We start from the raw sequence: 20,366 nt of genomic DNA on the forward strand, positions 1-20,366 counted from the left end.
AACTATTCTTTCTCTGATATAATTCACTTGTAAATTCACCTATCCTGGGAATTGTTATTTTTCTTTTAACAGTTCATTTATGGTTCATTTAATTTACTTGTTTGAGATTGGGTTATTTACTCTTCCTATTTCTTATTTTATTAGTTTGGATACTTTACATTTCTGTAAATATTTACAAAGTTTCTTTGAATTCTCAGTTTCACTAGCATATTCACTAGCATAATTTTTTTTACAAATTTTACTTATTTTTTATTTGGAAAATTTTATTCTTCCTCTTTTATTCTGTATTATTATTCATCATTAATCACAATAGCTAATAATTTATTGATATTTTTAGTTTTTAAAAAACTGTTAGACACAAATATGTCTTGCATGACTGAATATGTATAACCTATATCAACTTGCTTGCTTCCTCAATAAGGGAGGGAGGGGAAGAAGGGAGAGAATTTAGAACTAAAAAAAAAAATTTTTAATGAATGTTCAGAATTGTTTTTACATGTAATTTGAGGTAAAATAATATATTAAATTAAGTTTTAAAACTGTTGGGTTTTTCAATTCTATAGTCTTTTATTTCTTCTCTAATTATAAAATTCTTATATTTGCTTTAAAGTTAATTTCTTTATTTTTTGTCTTTTAATAACTAAAAAGTTATATTTATAGAATCTTGATCCCCTCTTTTTCTATTTTGTTAATATCATATTTTCAGAAATATAAATTTTCCTCTGAGAACTGTTTTAGTTGTTTCCCATAAGACTTGGTATGTTGTCTCATTGTGAATGTCACCATCACCATCATCATCTCCATCGCTAGAATTTATGCGGCTTTTTGAGGTTTGCAAAGTGTCTTACGTATGTTATTGTATGTGATCCTCACAAGAACCCTGTGATAATGGTGATATTATTATCCCCATTTTACAGCTGAGGAAACTGAGGCTGGAGAGAGTGGTGACTTTCCCAGAGTCATACAACAAGTAAGTGATTAAGGCAGGTTTTAAATTCAAGTCTTCTTAACTCCAAGTCTAGTGCTCTATCCACTATACCACGATTTTATTGTTCAGTCCTTTCAGTCATATCTGATTCTTCATGAACCCATTTGGAGTTTTCTTGGCAAAGATACTGGAATGGGTTGCCATTTCCTTTGTCAGCTCATTTTACAGATGAGGAAAGTCAGGCAAACAGGGTCAAGTGACCCACCTAGGATCACACAGCTAGTAAGTATCTGAGGTGAGATTTGAATTCACATCCTCCTGACTCCAGGCAGGTGCTCTATCCACTGTGCCACCTATCTGCCTCCTTTAACATAACTTAATTTTTTTGATCATTTGCTATTGAACACATTCATTATTAAGGACATCTTTACCTCAGTTTGGTCACGTTTCCTTTGTTTTTATTGTATTATGATCTCTAAAGAGTGCATTTATTATGTTAGCACTTTTATATTTGTCATTCTGTGTGACACTAATTTGTATATTCTGAATATCAATTTGAGAGTTTCCATAGGTTAGTCAAATGTAATTTGTTTTAAAAAATTCAATCTTGTCCTACTTGTTTATTTTTCTGTTGGATTTATCCTCTTCTAAGAGGGTAATTTTAAAAATTCCTACTATTATTATGTTACTATTAGTGACTTTTTTTAATTTGCCTAACTCTTCTTTCAAAAACGGTGCCACATTTGGTGGTGTTAAATTGTAATGCCCATTTTCAAGAAGTATTGTCACTTAACTCCCTTTCTTTCTCCCTCTAATCTATTCATAAGAATGTTCATTCTTGGTGGAGGCAGCAGAGTTCAGTGGGATGTTTTCTGTTCTATTTCTCTAGTCTGCAGGATTGTTTGCCTTTTCCCTTATTGATTTCTCCCTTTGAACCTATGACCCCATTTTCAACCTTCTCTGAGCCTTCCCTTCTAACCTTGGGATCCCGACCATTTCTTCTCCCCAGTGAGAATTAATACCAATCAGTCAATCAGTTAACAAACATTCAATAAGTGCCTACTATGTGTTAAGTATTGGAGATAAAAAAAATCCCTGCTTCCAAGGAGCTCACAGTCTAATGAGGGAGGCAACATGCAAACAACATTTGTTGTTTAGTCATGTCCAACTTTTCATGACCCTGTGGACCAGAGCAGGCCAATGCTGTCCCTGGAGTTTGGCAAAGATACTGGAATGATTTGCTATTTCCTTCTCTAGTGTGTTAAGGCAAAGAGAGGTTAAGTGATTTGCCCAAGGTCACACAGGTAACATGTTTCGAGGTTGGATTTGAACTCAGGTCTTCCTTACAAAAGGCCCACTGCTCTTATGCACTGTGCCCCTAGCTGTCTACATACAAACAAGATATATATGAGGTAGATAAAAAATAATCGATATAAAGAAGGTGGCATTAAGGTGCATCTGGAAAAGGCTTCCTATAGAAAGAAGGATTTTAGGTGGGACTTGAAGAAAGCCAGGGAGGCCAGGAGGTTGAGATGAGGAAGGGACAGCTTTCCTGACATGGGGACAGCTGGTGAAAATGCCTAGATTGAGGAGTTGGTATGTCTTGTTTGAGGAAAAGAAAAGGAGGCCAGTATCACCAGAGAACAAGGGAGTGGGAGGGTTAAGGTACTAATAAACAGTGGCAATAATATAACCACTTTTTTTTTTTTTTGGTGAGGCAATTGGGGTTAAGTGACTTGTCCAGGGTCACACAGCTAGTAAGTGTCAAGTATCTGAGGCCGGATTTGAACTCAGGTCCTCCTGAATCCAAGGCCAGTGCTCTATCCACTGTGCCACCTAGCTGCCCCAACATAACCACTTTTATACTCTCCTGAAAGGTTGATAGTCAAAATGTCAAGCCATAATGCAGTTTGTGGGACTATAGAAGAGGCATTTTATATTTCACCTCAACTGGGCACTGTTCAGTTTCCTTCAGGTCCACGTCTTCTGGCAAACCTGACCAAGTTTGAGGCTCATACTGCTTGTGATCACTTTGCTAAGTACTGTAGCAGCTAAACTCAGTAAAAACTCAGGAGCGCTAGACAACACAATCTCATAAGGTGCCCTCCAACGTTGAATAAATCCATGTCAGGTTTACTGTTCAGTCACCTAGACCCAGGAAAAACATGAAATAGAGATGCAGGAGCAAGTTTGCCTAAGCCCAAATACATGCTTGAAGTTAACCATTTCTCCCAGTGGTCTTCCCCTAGCCCTTAAAGGATAGGTCTGACAACATTGTGTGTTGATCAACTGTGATAGACTTGACTCTTTTCAGCAATACAATGGTCCAAGATAGTTCCAAGGAACTCATGATGGAAAATGCTCTCCAAATCCAGAAAAAAAGAACTATGGAATCTAGATGCAGATTGAACCATACTATTTCTATTTTTTGTTTGTTTTTCTTTTTTGAGGGTTTTCTCTTTTGTTCTGATTCTTCTTTCACAGCATGACTAATGCAGAAATATGTTTAATGTGATTGTACAAAAATAACCTATATCAGATTGCTTGCTGTCTTGGGGACGGGGGAGGGAGGGGAAGGAGGGAGAAAAATTTTAAACTAGAAATCTTATAAAAACAAATGTTGAAAAGTATCTCTACACGTAACTGGAAAATAATAAAATACTTTTATGGAAAAAAAAGGACAGGTTTGAAAAAATGATCTGAAGGCAGGACCTTAAAGTCCACTCTTAGGCAATGTATCTTTCTGCTCAGCAGCTATTAAAGGAATTTCTTCATCATCCCAAAGCACCCAAGTCTTTCAGCATTGAGCTGCTTTCCCAAAAGTGGAGAGGTGTCCAGATTCAGCAGTCCATGAAGTCTATGGCAATCCAAGCCCCACTATACTCCTACAATCTTGTGTTGTTGAGTTCTTATATGTTCATATAGTCTTGGGTTTGTTGTGTTTGGGGCTTTTGGTGTCTTCTGAATTTTGGTATTCCAATTTTGCCATTCTCTTTTTCAGACAACCTGGAGGATAAAGAATGTCTCTCTTTTCTTTCAAATATTTTAGTCTCTCACTAAACTTGGCTTGTTTTTAGTTTTCCTAAACAACTCTAATTTCTAAGTCGTTCACTTAATTCTTTGAGCGCTCTTCTGAACCCTGGCTGGACATTCTCAATGTTGTTTCATGATCATTTCAGGGGGACTTGCAGAATTAGTAATGATACCTTCACCTTCTTTGGGGATTCTCACTTGATTTCCTTTGTTGTAAAATAATGTTTCATTTAAGTGGGTCTTCCTTTGAATGTTCATTTCTCCCCACTCAGTTTTTATCAGTCTATCAATTATTCTGCCAAAGTGTTCTTGAGGCCCAATACCACTCTGCCCAACCTCCAGCCTTTTCTGTCCCTTCTCTCTTCACTTAGACCATGATTGGGTGAAGTTTGGGGCCCTCGAAGGAGAAGAATGACCAGTCAGGACACTTCTGCAAGGAAATCCCAAGAAGCCACCATAACTGAAACTATCCTCCAGCTTTTCCAGACACAGTGTCCTAGATTTGACTTTATTCTCTCAGATTGATTTCCTTTAGTCTTCAAACTGATTGTGTTGCTGGCATTGGGGAGTATTAGATAGACAGCTGGGCAAAAGTCCAACGGGACCCTGCTGATTCTCTTGGCCATTGGCATCGTCCGCCATTTTTCTCTTACTCCTCTGCTGGCTGCCTGTTTCCTCCCCTGTTTTAATAATTAATTGTAAGGGGGCAGCTAGGTGGCGCAGTGGATAAAGCACCGGCCCTGGAGTCAGGAGTACCTGAGTTCAAATCCGGCCTCAGACACTTAACACGTACTAGCTGTGTGACCTTGGGCAAGTCACTTAACCCCATTTGCCTCACTAAAAAAAAAAAAAAAATTAGCAATAATTAATTGTAACGTACCCTGTGCTTCTCAGTTGCTTCCTTCCCTATGGTCTTGCCCCCCAAGCTTCAGATTCATCCACAGCTTCCCCCTTTGCCCCCTCTAGTAAATCTCACATTACTTAATTCAACCTGATGTTTTATTTAGCATGGAAAGAACTTTCTGAATATTGACTGGCATATAGGTTGTTTGTTACCCTTTCCTCTGCAGTTTTAAAAAGCATGCCATCAGGGCAGCTAGGTGGCGCTGCAGTGGATAGAGCACCAGCTTTGGATTCAGGAGAACCTGAGTTCAAATTTGGCCTCAGACACTTAACAATTACTAGGTGTGTGACCCTAGGCAAGTCACTTAACCCCAATTGCCTAAAAAAAAAAAAAGCATGCCATCTATTCCTTAATGCACAGCACTGATAAAAATTGTATATATGCAATCAATCAATCAAACACATTCATTGAAGAACTACTGACAAGAGCTAGAAATACAAAGGCAAAAATAGAACGGTCCTTGTCCTCAAGGACTTAAATTGTAACAGGGAAAACAACACGTATAAATAATAAATAGATAGGAACTCTGCCTGTGATTTCATTAACATAGGGAACCCCTAGGTAAAGAAACTCCCTCTACCAATGCCAGTTGGCACCTTTTTAGGAACTCATAGTTTTAGAGAATTGCCTGGAAAACTGAGAGGTTAGGCAACTTGCCCAGGGTCACACAGCAGAGAAGTGTCAAAGTTGGAATTTGAATGCTGGTTTCAAGGCCAGCTGTCTATCTACTCTGCCCCATTTCCTCTCTTGTATATGAGTATATACAAAGTAAATAAAGGTAATTGTGGGTAGGGGGAGGTGGGGGAACATGGGAGCTGGGGGAATCAGGAAAGGCATCATTTAGGGGGCAGCATCTGAGCTGAGGTTTGAAGAAAACTAAGGATTCTAAGAGGTGGGGTGGAAGAGGGAGGGCATTCCAGGCATAGGGGACAGCCTGGGAAAAGGCATGGTGATTGGAGATGAAATGAGGACTAGCAAGAAGGCTAGCCTGGGGGCAGCTAGGTGGCGCTGCAGTGGATAGAGCACCGGCCCTGGATTCAGGAGGACCTGAGTTCAAATTCGACCTCAGACACTTAACACTTACTAGCTGTGTGACCCTGGGCAAGTCACTTAACCCCCATTGACATACACACACACACACACACACACACACACACACAGAAGGCTAGCCTGGCTGAGTCATAGAGTACATAAAGGGAAAGTAATGTGTAATAACACCAAAAGGTAAGTCTGGGCACAAGATCCCTGGGTTACTCCACTCTAAATCCCCATGCAAATTCACACCATATGTATATTTATCTTTGTTGTAGTTCAGTCATGTCTGACTCTTCCTGACTCCATTGAAGGTCTTCTTGGCAGAGATACTAGAGTGGTTTGCCATTTTCTTCTCCAGCTCATTTGACAGATGAGGAAACTGAGGCAAATAGGGTTAAGTGACTTGCCCAAGATCACACAACTAGTAAGTGTCTGAGGTCAGATTTGAACTCAGGAAGATGAGTCTTCCTCACTCTAGGTCTGGCACTCTATCCGCTGTGCCACCTACCTACCTGCCCCATTCATCTCTGAGTCCGGCTATTTAGCTAGTTCTGAATCTGTCACAAACACTCAGTGACTGAGTTCTCTAGAGTTATTCCTCTAATTAAAACCTCCCTGTCCTACATGCTATTTTGTTAAGACAAGTTAGATGGCATAAATTAATTTATACTAAAGTCTTTAGAAGTCAATATTTAATGATAACATACTTCTGTCCTATTCTCCAGCCATCTCCTCCAGGGCCTCATCAGCAACCTGGAGAAACTTCCGCCCCAGGGTCCCACTCTTCTGATCAGTGGCTGCCTCTCCAGGACCATGGTTTCAAGAAAAGCCCCAAGTCATGCTTCCAATCATCCTCTTTCCCAGTCATTTCCTCTGCTCCCAACTTGACAACTGCCTTCCTGCTTTGCATTTACTGTTCTCCTTCTTTCTCTCTCCTCCCCCCACCTCCGCCCCACCTCATGTGTACACAAAGACACACACACACAGCTCTGGAACCACGAGCCATGATCAAATCAATTCTGCCCTTGTAGCTGGATGGGGTGTGTCAGTCTACTCCCCAGTGGCCCTCACCAACCGTCCCTGTAACTTTTTTTTTTTTTTTTGCGGGGCAATGAGGATTAAGTGACTTGCCCAGGGTCACACAGCTAGTAAGTGTCAAGTGTCTGAGGCCGGATTTGAACTCAGGTCCTCCTGAATCCAGGGCCTGTGCTTTATCCACTGCACCACCTAGCTGCCCCCCATCCCAGTAACTTTTTTTTTTTTGGTGAGGCAACTGGGGTTAAGTGACTTGCCCGGGGTCACACAGCTAGTAAGTGTCAAGTGTCTGAGGCCGGATTTGAACTCAGGTCCTCCTGAATCCAGGGCCAGTGCTCTATCCACTGCACCACCTACGTGCCCCAGGTTTTTGCTTTTTGTATTTGAATCATCAGCACTTAGCTTGGTACATATCACAAACGCATAATAAATACTTTCTCATTTATTTATATTTTCATTATCATTGCTGTCTTAGCCTAAAGGAAGTATTGATCATTCAGTCAATATAACAGACTAATTGGGAAATATTTTTGGATGATGTACCTTTCAGTTCTCCTCTAATTATACTATGGAAGCTGCTGCATATTCCCCTACATAGTATCTCACCCGCCCTACCACACCTGGCTGTCCTCCAATCTAATAAGAGGGTCTGGCTGGAGATATGTAAGGTAGCATTCCACTCCTGGTTGCCACACAGAAAAAGCCCTGAAGGGAAGAATTAGGCTTCCTAACAATTGTGTCACACTGGCGTATTGGGTTTTAAAATGTACAAAATGCTTTCCTCATGACAACCCTGTCGTTCTGGGTTTGGCTTAACTCCGTCTAGTCACCTGGTAGTTTCATTTTGATACTGAAATAAAACGAGACATCGTTTTAAGTCTTCAACAGTTAATGGAAGGAGATTGACTTAACCATGAATGTTCATGAATATTCAACAATGATATGTATTGAGGACACCCGAAGTTGTTGTTGTTGGTCCTTCATTCTCCAAGAGGACCATGACATTGAGGTGATGTCATGAATTGGATTGTAGTGAATGAAGTGAGGGAGGGCTGTGCAAGGTCACCAGCCTCACTCTCTCCTCCAAAGCTATCTGAATTCAGTGGTAAGATATACATCGGTACAACTGGAGATGACCCTGGATGTTTAAGGCAATTGGGGTTAAGTGACTTGCCCAGGGTCACACAGCTAGTAAGTATCTGAGGTGAGATTTGAAGTCAGGTCCTCTTTACTCCAGGGCTGGTGCCCTATCCACTGTACCACCTAGCTGCCTCTACTCAAAGTTGATTCTTGGGGGCAGCTAGGTGGCGCAGTGGATAAAGCACTGGCCCTGGATTCAGGAGGACCTGAGTTCAAATTCGGCCTCAGAAACTTGACACTTACTAGCTGTGTGACCCTGGGCAAGTCACTTAACCCTTATTGCCTCACACACAAAAAAAAAATTAGAAAAAATATAAAACAAAGTTGATTCTTTTGAACAAAGCCAGGTGTCACAGTGAATAGAGTGCTAGGCCTGGAGTGAGGAAGACTTGATTTCAGATCTGCCCTTAGACACTTAGTAGTTGTGTAATACCGGGCAAATCACTTAATTTCTACCTCAATTTCTTCAACTATAAAATGGGAATAACAACGGTACCTTTCGTGCTATCATTGTTAGGCTCAAATGAGGTAATATTTGTAAAAGTGCTTAGTACTGTGCCTGACAGATAGGAGGCACTCAGTAAATACTTATTCCTTTCCTCTTCCCCCAAACCACTTGCCTGAGTTGCCCTTTATGGTCTGCTGGCCAAGCATCAAAGAGAGCGTCTGGAGCTTCTTGTGTTTGTTTTGTACTTAAGGGACTAGGAAGTGATAGCAAGAGCATGAGCCAATAAAGTCTTTTTGGGGGGGTTGGGGGGGCAATGAGGGTTAAGTGACTTGCCCAGGGTCACACAGCTAGTAAGTGTCTAAGGCTGGATTTGAACTCAGGTCCTCCTGAATCCAGGGTCAATGCTTTATCCACTGTGCCACCTAGCTGCCCCCAGTTCTAATCTCTTTTAAGGAAAAACTAGCCTTACCTACATGGGGACAGAGGTTAGGATATTGCTAAAAGGGTTATTATCTCTGTTTCCCAGATGAAAAAACTGAAATCAAAGAGGTCAAAAGACTTGCGTCTGGTCATCTAGTTAATAAATGTTAGAGCTGGGATACAAACCCAGATCTCCTGATTCCAAGTTCAGCACGCTGTCTATAATTTTGAGTGACAATGATTCTATTCTATTGTATTCCTACTATTAGTATGACATTGATCAGTTCTTTTCCTTTGTTCTCTGTGGATGACAATTCCTCTAAAGATCCATGTCTTCCAAGCCTTATCTCTCTCTCTCTCTCTCTCTCTCTCTCTCTCTCTCTCTCTCTCTCTCTCTTTTTTGGTGGGGCAATGAGGCTTAAGTGACTTGCCCAGGGTCACACAGCTAGTAAGTGTCAAGTGTCTGAGGCCGGATTTGAACTCAGGTCCTCCTGAATCCAGGGCTGGTGCTTTATCCACTGCACCATCTAGCTGCCTAATCTTCCAAGCCTTCTCAATGAGGGGGGAGTGGAGGGAGGGACAGAATTTGGAACTCAAAAATTGAAAAGGGAATGTTAAAATTGTTTTTGTATCTAATTGGGGGAAAAATATAAAATTATTTAACATCTTAATTTTCAAGAGCTTATTCAAATATTTTTCTTAACTTTGTAATTTCAATTTGCATTGATTATATCCATTTAAAAAGTATTTAGAGTATCCATAAGTAAAAGTATTTTAAAGTCTCCATATTTAAAGTTTTATAGTATTTTCTTATGGTTAATCTGTTTTTCCCTTGAGTATTTGACATGTTCCTCACTGGTCTATTTTGGGCAAGCAAAGATATGAGATGGATAAAGATAAAGAGAAGAAGCATTTATTAAACACTAATTGTGTGACAAGCACTGACAGATACAACAAGCAAGACAGTTTCTACCCTGAAGGAGTTTACATTCTAATGGGGGAAGGCAATTTACCAAAGTGAGCTAGAAAAAGGGTGAGGGAGGGCAGCATGGCATGTAGATGTTCAGGAAGTGATGTCAAGACTTAGTTTCAGGCATTATAAAGCAAAAGCTCATCTATCAGAGCCCAGCATCCCCAGGCACAGTCTAAGTAGTGGAAAGGGAAATGGAGATGATGAGGAGTGGAGGAAGCATGACATAGAGAATAGGTTCACAAGAGTCATTATTCACCTCTCTTGAACATATATATATTTTTGTGGGGCAATGAGGGTTAAGTGACTTGCCCAGCATCACACAGCTAGTAAGTATCAATTGTCTGAGGCTGAATTTGAACTCAGGTTCTTCTGAATCCAGGGCCAGTGCTTATATTTATTTCTACAATTAAAATGATGCCTTATACAAAAATGGTTTTACTTCTCACATGACAAAATTTTATCTATTAGATGATTCAGAGTTAATAAGAATAGGTTCTACTTCCTAATAATACTTTGAACTAAGCCTAAACTCTGTATTAAAATTCTGCATACTTTTTCTCTTCAGAATAGACCATCCATGCAATACCCAAGACTCCTGCACACAAGGGACCCCAGAAATTTACCCCACGTTTGTGGTACTTTCTGTGTCAGCATGCACTCAAGTCTTAGCCCATGAGCCCCTATCAATATGTTTCATCCACTAGACCAACCTGTGAGGAATTAATTGCGATTTGGGGTTTTCATAACCCTATCTTTGCTTCATTATGGACAGACTAGAAAAATGTAAGCTTAAAAAGCCTAAGAGAAGATGGGTGTGTACTTTGGGAGATAATTGAATAAACAAGAGGAACTCTGACCACAGGGAACATTTATTGAAACTAAGTAACTAAGTCTCCCCTAATAGCTCCCCCAGGCCCACATGGGTCTGGCCAGATTATAATGGGGACAACCCACATGGGTGTGCTGAGCCAATTGGAGACTCAGGATGACTAGGAACTGTCCCTTCCTGTGGGAGAGACAGTTAGAGGCAGTTAGAGGAAGAGGAGAGGATTCTGAGAAAAACGGGGAAGGAAGGTAGACAGAGGAGCTGTTGGTGTTTGACCTTCGGACTAAAACAGAAGAGACTACAAGCTAATTCTCCTTAGAAATATAGATTTCGGGTGGTAGTAAATTTGGCTTTTTTGAGGCAAGGCTGGCTCTTTGGAGTTAGCTGGGCTGGAGGCAGGTTCGGGGTGCCTGGGGCCTTTTTACCCCAGAGATTTAGATTCCCTAGCTCTATTAACCTCACTTGTGTTTTGAACTTGTTCCCATTAATAAACCTGTTTTGTTTTTTGTAAGAGGCTGTTTCCTTTCTTACCCCAATACTACAGCAAGCTACCCACTTAACTCTTCCCATACTAAATTTGGCCCTTACAAACCAAAGGATTCATTAGTTGAAAGCAAAAGACACTTAATGAAATGGAATAGCAAAACAAGTAACAATAAATAACATCCCATACACACAGAAATACATTATTCCATAGGTTATAGTGTCCCCAATAGGGAAAGGGATACATAGGGAACATACAGAGAGAGGCAAATATGTAGGGAAAATATGTAGCAAAAGAACAAATATGAAGGGTACATATATACGGACATTTATGTCTGGAGGCAAAGCATGCCTTGGATGCTACAGAGCCGTGAATGTCTTCTAATGATGATATCAGACTTCTTTCTGCCACTTGTCTCTACTGAACTGCTTTGCCTGCTACCATTTTTTGGCCTTGGTTATAATGCTGTCAAAGTAATTTTCCTTAAACACAGATCTGACCATATAACCCCTCTTACTAAAGCAACTCCAGTTACCTCTAAGATAAAATACTAACTCCCTTAGTTTAGCTTTTAAAGCCTTGCACAGTGGTAGAGTAGTGAACTCATTCAACCATTCTGGAGAACAGTTTAGAACTATGCCCAAAGAGCTATAAAAGTGTGCATACCCTTTGACCCAGCAATACCCTGCTAGCTGTGCATCCCAAAGAGATCAAAGAAAAAATAAATGGACCTACATGCACAAAAATATTTATAGCAGCTCTTTTTGTGGTGGCAAGAATTGGAAATAGAGGAGATACTCAACTAGGAAATGGCTAAACAAGTTGTAGTATGTGATTGTGATGAAATAATATTGTGCTATAAGAAATGATAAGCAGGATGCTTTCAGAAAAACCTGGGAAGACTTATATGAATTGATGCAAAGTATAGTGAAAAGATCTGAGAGATCATTGTGCACTGTAACAGCAACGTTGCACTGATCATCCACTGTGAAAGATGTGGCTACTCTGATCAATACAGTGATCCAAGACAATTCCAAAGGATACCTGATGGAAAAAAAAATGCTATTCACCTCCAAAGAGAGAACTGATCAACCCTGAGCACAAATTGAAGTATAATTTTCTAACTATGTTTATTTTCCCTGTTTTGTTTTGTTTTTTAAAAAAGAGCTAATATGTTTGGCATGATTTCACATGTATTAATTGATATCATATTGCTTGCCCATTGAGGGTGAAGGGAGTAAGAGAATTTGGAACTCAAAATTTGAAAAGAAAAGAATGTTAAAAATAAACAAACAAATTTAAAATAAATCCCTGATCAATCTGGACCCAAACTATTTTCCCAGACTCTCTGTACATTACTCCCCATCACTTCCCTCAAACTTCAGTCCAACCAAATTAGCCTCTTTTTCCTCATACATGACACTCAATCATTCATCCCCATGCCTTTACATTGGCCCTCTGATACTCCCTCCTTAACTCTGGTTTATAGAGTCCCTCTCCTTTCTTTTAAAATGCAGTTGGTAAATCACTATTGATTAGAGAAATGCAAATTAAAACAACTCTGAGGTACCACCTCACACCTATCAGATTGGCTAATATGACAAAAAAGTAAAATTAAGAAGTGCTAGAGAAGATGTGGAAAAATTGGAACACTAAAGAATTGTTGGTGGAGTTGTGAACTACTCTAACCATTTTGGAAAGCAATTTAGAACTATGCCCAAAGGGTTATGGGATTGTGCATACCCTTTGACCCAGTAATACCACTACTAGGTCTGTATCCCAAAAAGATCATAAACAAGGGGAAAGGACCCACATGTACAAAAATATTTCTAGCAGCTCTTTGTGGTGGCAAAGAATTGGAAATTGAGGAGATGACCATCAATTGGGGAATGGCTAAATAAGTTGTGGTATATGAATGTAATGGAATACTATTGTGCTATAAGAAATGATGAGCAGGTAGATTTCAGAAAAACCTGGAAAGACTTATGTGAACTGCTGCTGAGTGAAGTGAGCAGAACCAGGAGAACATTGTACACAGTAACAAGAAGACTGTGTGATGATCAACTGTGATAGACTTAGCTCTTTTCAGCAATACAATGATCCAAGACAATTCCAAAGGACTCATGATGGAAAATGTTCTCCACATTTAGAAAAAAGAACTGTGGAATATTAATGCAGATTGAACCTTACTATTTCTACTTTTTTTCTTTTCTGAGGTTTTTCCCTTTTGTTCTGATTCTTCTTTCACAACATGACTAATGCAGAAATGTTTAATGTGATTGTACGTATATAACATATCAGATTGCTTTCTGTCTTGGGGAGGTGGGAGGGAAGGGAGGGAGGGAGAAAAATTTGGAATTCAAAATCTTGCAAAAACAAATGTTGAAAAATATCTTTAAATGTAACTGGAAAAAGATAAAACATTTAAAATTGGAAAAAAAATAAAATGCAGGTGGTATTTAAGTACTGTCTTCTATATGAAACCTTTCTTGATCCCCCAAATGCTAGTTCTTTCCTTCTCAAACCACCTTGTATTTAGTAATTTTGAATAGATTTGTATTTGTTAATTTTATATTTGTGCTGTACATATTGTATATGTACTTGTTATCTCCCTCATTACAATGCAAACTCTTTGCAAGGAAGAATTGTTTCATTCTTTGTATCCCCAATACCAGGCACATAGTAGGTAATTAAAAAATTCTAATTGATTCTTAATTGATTTGTTAAGCTACTGTGGTAATTGCTTCCATCTCAGCTCTCAAAATAGCCCCCACACTCTTTTAGCCCTTTTGTGATGCAGACCCTAGTCAAGTAACAAGAAAATATCTTAGTCATTTAAGTCAATTTTTTTAAACTGTTGTTTCTCTTTGCTACTCTTATCTAAATTATGGTCAGATAATTGCTTTTATTCCTGTCATACCTCCATAATGCAAATCATTCCTACGGGATCCACTTAGCAAAATTGCAAAGGATCTGGTAAGAAGAATACTCTCAGTTTCCCATTATGCCCCTCATGTTCCACACTAATCACAAGGCTAAACTAGGTTAAAAAGACTGCAAAGGGCTGGTGACTTTTGCCCTACCTCCCCGCAGCAACAAAATCACAGCCTTTGGTAAATACTTAACAAATGACCTTCCAACATAGCATATCTCTCTTCTCTAGAATTGTGATTGGGAGGTCTACTTTATTCAGTGAAAAAAGTTCTACTGTTTTTTGTTGTTGTCCTTTTGTGACAGACACAAATTTCAGAGACAAGTTTGATAGTTTCTTTTTAAAACTTTTATTTTCTTTTTTTCACTTAAGTATTTATGGAACCAAGCTTTAGGAGGTATCCTTTTTTTTTTTTTGGTGAGGCAGTTGGGGTTAAGTGACTTGCCTAGGGTCACACAGCTAGTAATTGTCAAGTATCTGAGGCCAGATTTGAACTCAGGTCCTCCTGAATCCAGGGGTGGTGCTCTATCCACTGCGCCACCTAGCTGCCCCAGGGGAGGTATCCTTTCTGCCTCACATGTTCCCTATGTTTATTTCAATATTTTGGTACTTTAGGGGTTTTGTGTTTGTTTGTTTTGTTTGTTTTTGTTTTTGTTTTTGTTTTGCAGGGCAATGAGGGTTAAGTGACTTGCCCAGGATCACACAGTTAGTGCCAAGTGTCTGAAACAGGATTTGAACTCAAGTCCTCCTGAATCCAGGGCCAGTGCTTTATCCACTGAACTACCTAGCTGCCCCTCTTTTTTTCACTTAAGAAGAATTTTTCTCTCTCCCACTTCTCCTTGGAAAAGAGAAGAGAAGAGAAGAGAAGAGAAGAGAAGAGAAGAGAAGAGAAGAGAAGAGAAGAGAAGAGAAGAGAAGAGAAGAGAAGAGAAGAGAAGAGAAGAGAAGAGAAGAGAAGAAAGGAAAAGAATAGAAAAACAAAAAAACAAACCCCTGGTAACAAATATGCATTGTCAAGAAAAGAAATTCCCACACTGATTCAATCAGCTTTGTTATTCACATCTCATCATTATCTTCTCATCCTCTGATTTGCAAAGTCTGAAACTCTACAACTACCATTTAAGGAGGGGACCCTGGCCAGCCATCTCTCTGCTTCCAACTGGGGCTGCCCTCTTTTGGACTTCTACCTTCTCCATTATACCGCCTTGCTGGATACCTTCTTTCCTCCCCCACCCACCCTTTTCAACTTCCTCATGAGACTGTAAGCTCTTTGAGGGCAAAGACTGCCTTTCTTTTTCATAGTTATATCCACAGTGCTCACTATGATGCCTGGCACATGGTAAGTGCTTAATAAATGTTTACTGATTGACTGACTTGGTCATATCCAAACGTTTGTCTCATTCTGCATCTAGAGTCCATCGCCTCTCTCTCTTTCAGTAGGGAGGTACTGTGTTTCATTCATCCTGGTTGGTCATTGTGTGGATCTGAGTTCCTAAGCCTTTCAGAGTTGTGTGTTGTGTTGCTATTTTTTGTACAATTTGTTCTCCTGGTTCTGCTCATTTCACTCTGCTTTAGCTCAGACAAGTCTTCTCAAGTTTCTCTGAAACCATCCCCTTCATCATTTCTCAGGGCAAATATTCTTATGAAATATAGATTTGATATCACAACATTTGGAGGGGTGTAAAAAAATGTCTCAGAGAAAATAAGCTAGCCAGGCAAGTTGCTGGTTGTTCATCTTATAGATTCTGATAAATCCCTTTCCTGAGAACTTTGTAATCTTGTTATCACCAGTGTAACTGATTGTAGAATATAAATCACATACTCCTGAATACAGTGGAAGTAGAAGTTTTTTTCCAGAAGATCTGTACTTTTACAATAAGTTATCTATCAGTGTAGTCTCCAAGAGTGCTGATTTTACCCATTCACATGTCAGCAATATTTTACTTGAAATATGTGGGGGAAGGGGGGAATTGCATGGGGTTTAGTTTTCCTCTTCTGGCTCAAGAGGGTACAATAGCTCACCCTCTTTAGTCACAGAGAGAAAAGATTCCCTTAACCTATTTACAACTGTCATGATTTGGAAATATCGGTTTCCTACCCAGTGAACACCAGCATACAAGGAGTGTCCTGGGGAATCGCCAAAGCCCCATGGCAAAATCACCATAGTAACATCCTCCCTAACTGCAGCTTTACCACCATGCACCCAGATAGGCCCAAGTAAGTTAGAGAACTAGAGTCAAAGACACTTGACCTGCTCTGCCCGCAATGAGACATCTTCTAATTTGTGGGTAAACTGAAGGCCATTTTATGACGAATTTTAGCCCCTTCCAAGTTCAGAGTACTCTACTCTTGTTCTGCTCCCCCAAGGGCCAGAGTCAAGCTTATTAAATACTTTGGAGTCACAAGATATCCTAGCACCCAAGCTATCCAGTGAATGTTGTTTATGCTTGTCTTAGAGTTCTGGGCACGCACTGAAGTTTCTTGGTTACCAACTGACAATGGTCAAAGGTTATTTCCTTCACCTTGTGCTCAAAGCCCTGACTTCTGGGCAAGTTAGTTGTGTTTGGTAAGCAATAGGAGATAGAAGATAATGAATGATGATTCTGACTGAGGAGAAACATCAAACACAACTAATGGACCAATTCTGCATTTGTGAACTTTTTATGCCACTTTTTTCCCCTGCAAGGTTGTAGAATCTCTGTGAATTATGCCAATATAATCTCATGGTTATAGAAATATAGAAATATATAGAATATAGAAAAAACAATTCCATTTGGGCTTTAGCTAGGATAGCCACGACAGCATTAGTAGAAAAAGAGAGATAGAGACAAACTTTGAGATCAGCTAGTCAAATAATTCCCAAATGCTACCCAAATTGTGAGCATCAGAGATAGGGGCATTTTGGGTAACCAATTTTAAGCCATGGCTGCACATTTGAGAATAGTTTCAGGGATGCCCTAGGTCCCAGACCCTAGGTTTTCATAGGATTTTGACCCAAGATGGCAGGCAGTGCACAATTAGGAATGCACAAATTTCTCCTAAAAAAGAAAACTCAAATTAGGACAAGAAGGGAAATTAAGAAGCCACTTAATTAACTCTAAAATTGAATGGAGATTATATATTCTCTTCTTAATTGAGAAGCAGCATGGTGGGTGGCTAGAATAGTAGACATGGAGTCAAGCAAGATCTGCATAAAAATCTGCTTCCACCACTTATTCTATGACCCTGGGCAAGTCACTTCTCTCTGGGCTTCAATTTCCTCCCCTATAAAATGGGTTTAATAATACCTGTAGGTATTTAATTTACCTCTCAGAGATTTTTTTTTTTGATGGGGCAATTAGGGTTAAGTGACTTGCCCAATGTCACACAGCTAGTAAGTGTCAAGTGTCTGAGGCCGGATTTGAACTCAGGTCCTCCTGAATCCAGGGCCAGTATTTTATCCACTGTGCCACCCAGCTGCCCTCCTCCCCCCCCATGGATTTTGTAAAGATCAAATGAAATAATGCAAGTAGAATATTTTGCAAACCTTAAAGTGATGCATAAATTTCAGTTGCTATTATTAGTCAGACAACCACTATTTTGGGAAAACAAAAAAAAAAATATTCCAATATATAGCCTAGAATTTAAAGCTGAAAGGGGCCTTGGACATCAAAAAATCAAATCCTTTCATTTACAGAGAAACTGAGGCTCAGAGACAAACATTCTCCTACCTAACATCGTGTAACCAGGTAACACAGTGGATAGAGCAATTGACCTGGAATCAGTAAAATTCAAGTTCAAATCCTGCTCAGATACTGTGTGACCCTGGATAAGTCACTTGACTTCTCAGCTTTCTCCTCTGTAAAATGAAGCTTTTCATTTAAAGGAAAACTCTCTCGTTTTATATAAAGGTTATATTGAGACATTTCTTACCTCACAGGGTGGCTGTAAGGATCGAATATATGGGAAGGGCTTTAGAGGTCTTAATGTATTATACAAATATAAGCTAGTCAGTAGTTAGAGTAATAAAGGTATCCCATTTGGAATGTGTATAGGATGTCCTTTATGCTATGCACACAAACATACATATATACATATGTGTGTGTCTACATGCACACATACACATATGTTCGTGTATATATATGACAGATCCTTCATTATATGTATATATGTATACATATAGAAATATAGCCACATCTGTGTGTATGTGTGAGTGTGTGTGTGTGTGTGTGTAGCAGAGTTAATATTCAAACCCAAGACGTCTGTCTCCAAGCCGAGTTTTCTTTAATCTGCATACTGAATGCTCCCAGGATTCTAAGAAGGTTCATAAATTTAGACCTGCAGGGGACCTCAGAGGCCACCCAATCTAACTCCCCTCATTTTATAAATGAGGAAACCGAGACCCAGAAAGGTTAAATAATAATAACTAAAACATTTATGAAGCACTTAGTATGTGCCACGCACTGTGCTAAGTGCTTTCCAATTATTATCTCATGGGGGCAGCTAGGTGGTGCAGTGGATAAAGCACTGGCCCTGGATTCAGGAGGACCTGAGTTCAAATCCAGCCTCAGATACTTGACACTTACTAGCTGTGTGACCCTGGGCAAGTCACTTAACCTTCATTGCACTGCAAAAAAAAAAAAACCACCAAAATAAAACAATTAACTCATTAGATCCTCACAAAAACCTTGGGAAGTAGGTACTATTACTATCCCTATTTTTTGGATGAGGAAACTAGGCAAACAGAGGTTAAGTGACTTGCCTAGGGTCACACAGCTAGTAAGTATCTGAGGCTGGATTTGAACTCAGGTCTTCTTGACTCCAAACCTAGCACCCTATACACTGTGCCACCTAGCTACCTGGTCTAAGGTCACACAAGTAGTAATAGAGGTAGGTTTTGAAACCAATCTTGCTGTCCCCAAGGCAAGTGTTGTGGCCACTGAAACATGTTATTTGGGCACTTGTTTTATTCTGGAGCATGACTGGATGGGTTTATGCACCCCAAATATAGGACATTTCTTTACCAATTGCAATAGATACTAACTTTGATGCATCAATGGATCAGTCTGGGTACTCCTCAGCCAGCATGAATACTCCCTCCAATGCTGCTAATCACAGCCGCTCTATTCTATCTTATCTTGTATTATTCTTGCCTGTGACCTCCTACAAATATTCCATCAAAAAAAAAATCTACCTTCCTCTAGGTGTTTTTAATATTGTATGGGTACTATTACAATGCTCAACTGACCTTCTAATATTTCTCAGCCACTTCTTTTTTGTCTTTTGTGTCACATCTCCCAGCAACTCTTTCCATCATTGGTAATTGATCAATGGTTTTCTTACAATCACATGGATCTTTCCATTGCCTTTCAGCTCCCCTTGCAGTTTTTATTATTTTAAGGTCATGGTGTTTTATGACTTTCATCTGCATATTTAGTAACCATGAGAAGGTCAACATTTTACAATAGAGCCTTTGCAGCAGGAAGCACCAATGGGGTCATGGAGAGCACTGTTCAGTTTCTTAAATGCGTTCGGTTTCTTCTATTGAATTCTGGGCCTACTCTGTTCCTTTTCATAACTGTCCAAGATACACATACAAGATACTTATCCAACCGCTTGTCATAATTTAAATAATATATGCTCTTTATCTAATAGATTTTTTTGTGTGAACTGCTCGGCTAATCTTTTAATCTCTTTTGAGTTTCAGGTATCATGAATTTCTTTGAAGGTCAGGCCTGTAGGGTTTCCAGGCTTGATGTAATCAGCACACTGTCTCCCCAAAATAGGAAAGAACCTTACCATCTAAAGGAAAACTGTCATCTAATGGCTATAGTAAGAATAACACTAACTACCTCACAGCGTAACAATTAGAATCAAATGCAATAATAGATATGAAGGACTTTGCAAGCCTTCATGTGTAATACAAATACAAGGGAGGAAGAAATAAAAGTATTTGAACTTTGTATAAAATATCTTTGATGATGTTGTAAGTAGGTCTAGGAAGATAGAGCTTTGAGATCATCTAGTCAAGCCCCTTTCTTTACAAATTAAGAAACTGAGGCTCAGGAAGTTCTGGATAAGTGACTTGCCCAAGAGAAGTCACTAAATTTCTCATATCCTTCTACCCAGAGATTTAACTAATTGACACATGCCCGGAGGAAGTAAAAGAAAGGTCCCAAATATACAAAAATATGCATAGCATCACTTTTTTTTTCAATCTTAATAGTAT

Source organism: Dromiciops gliroides, chromosome 6 (assembly GCF_019393635.1).
Source record: "Dromiciops gliroides isolate mDroGli1 chromosome 6, mDroGli1.pri, whole genome shotgun sequence".
Lineage (NCBI taxonomy): Eukaryota > Metazoa > Chordata > Mammalia > Microbiotheria > Microbiotheriidae > Dromiciops > Dromiciops gliroides.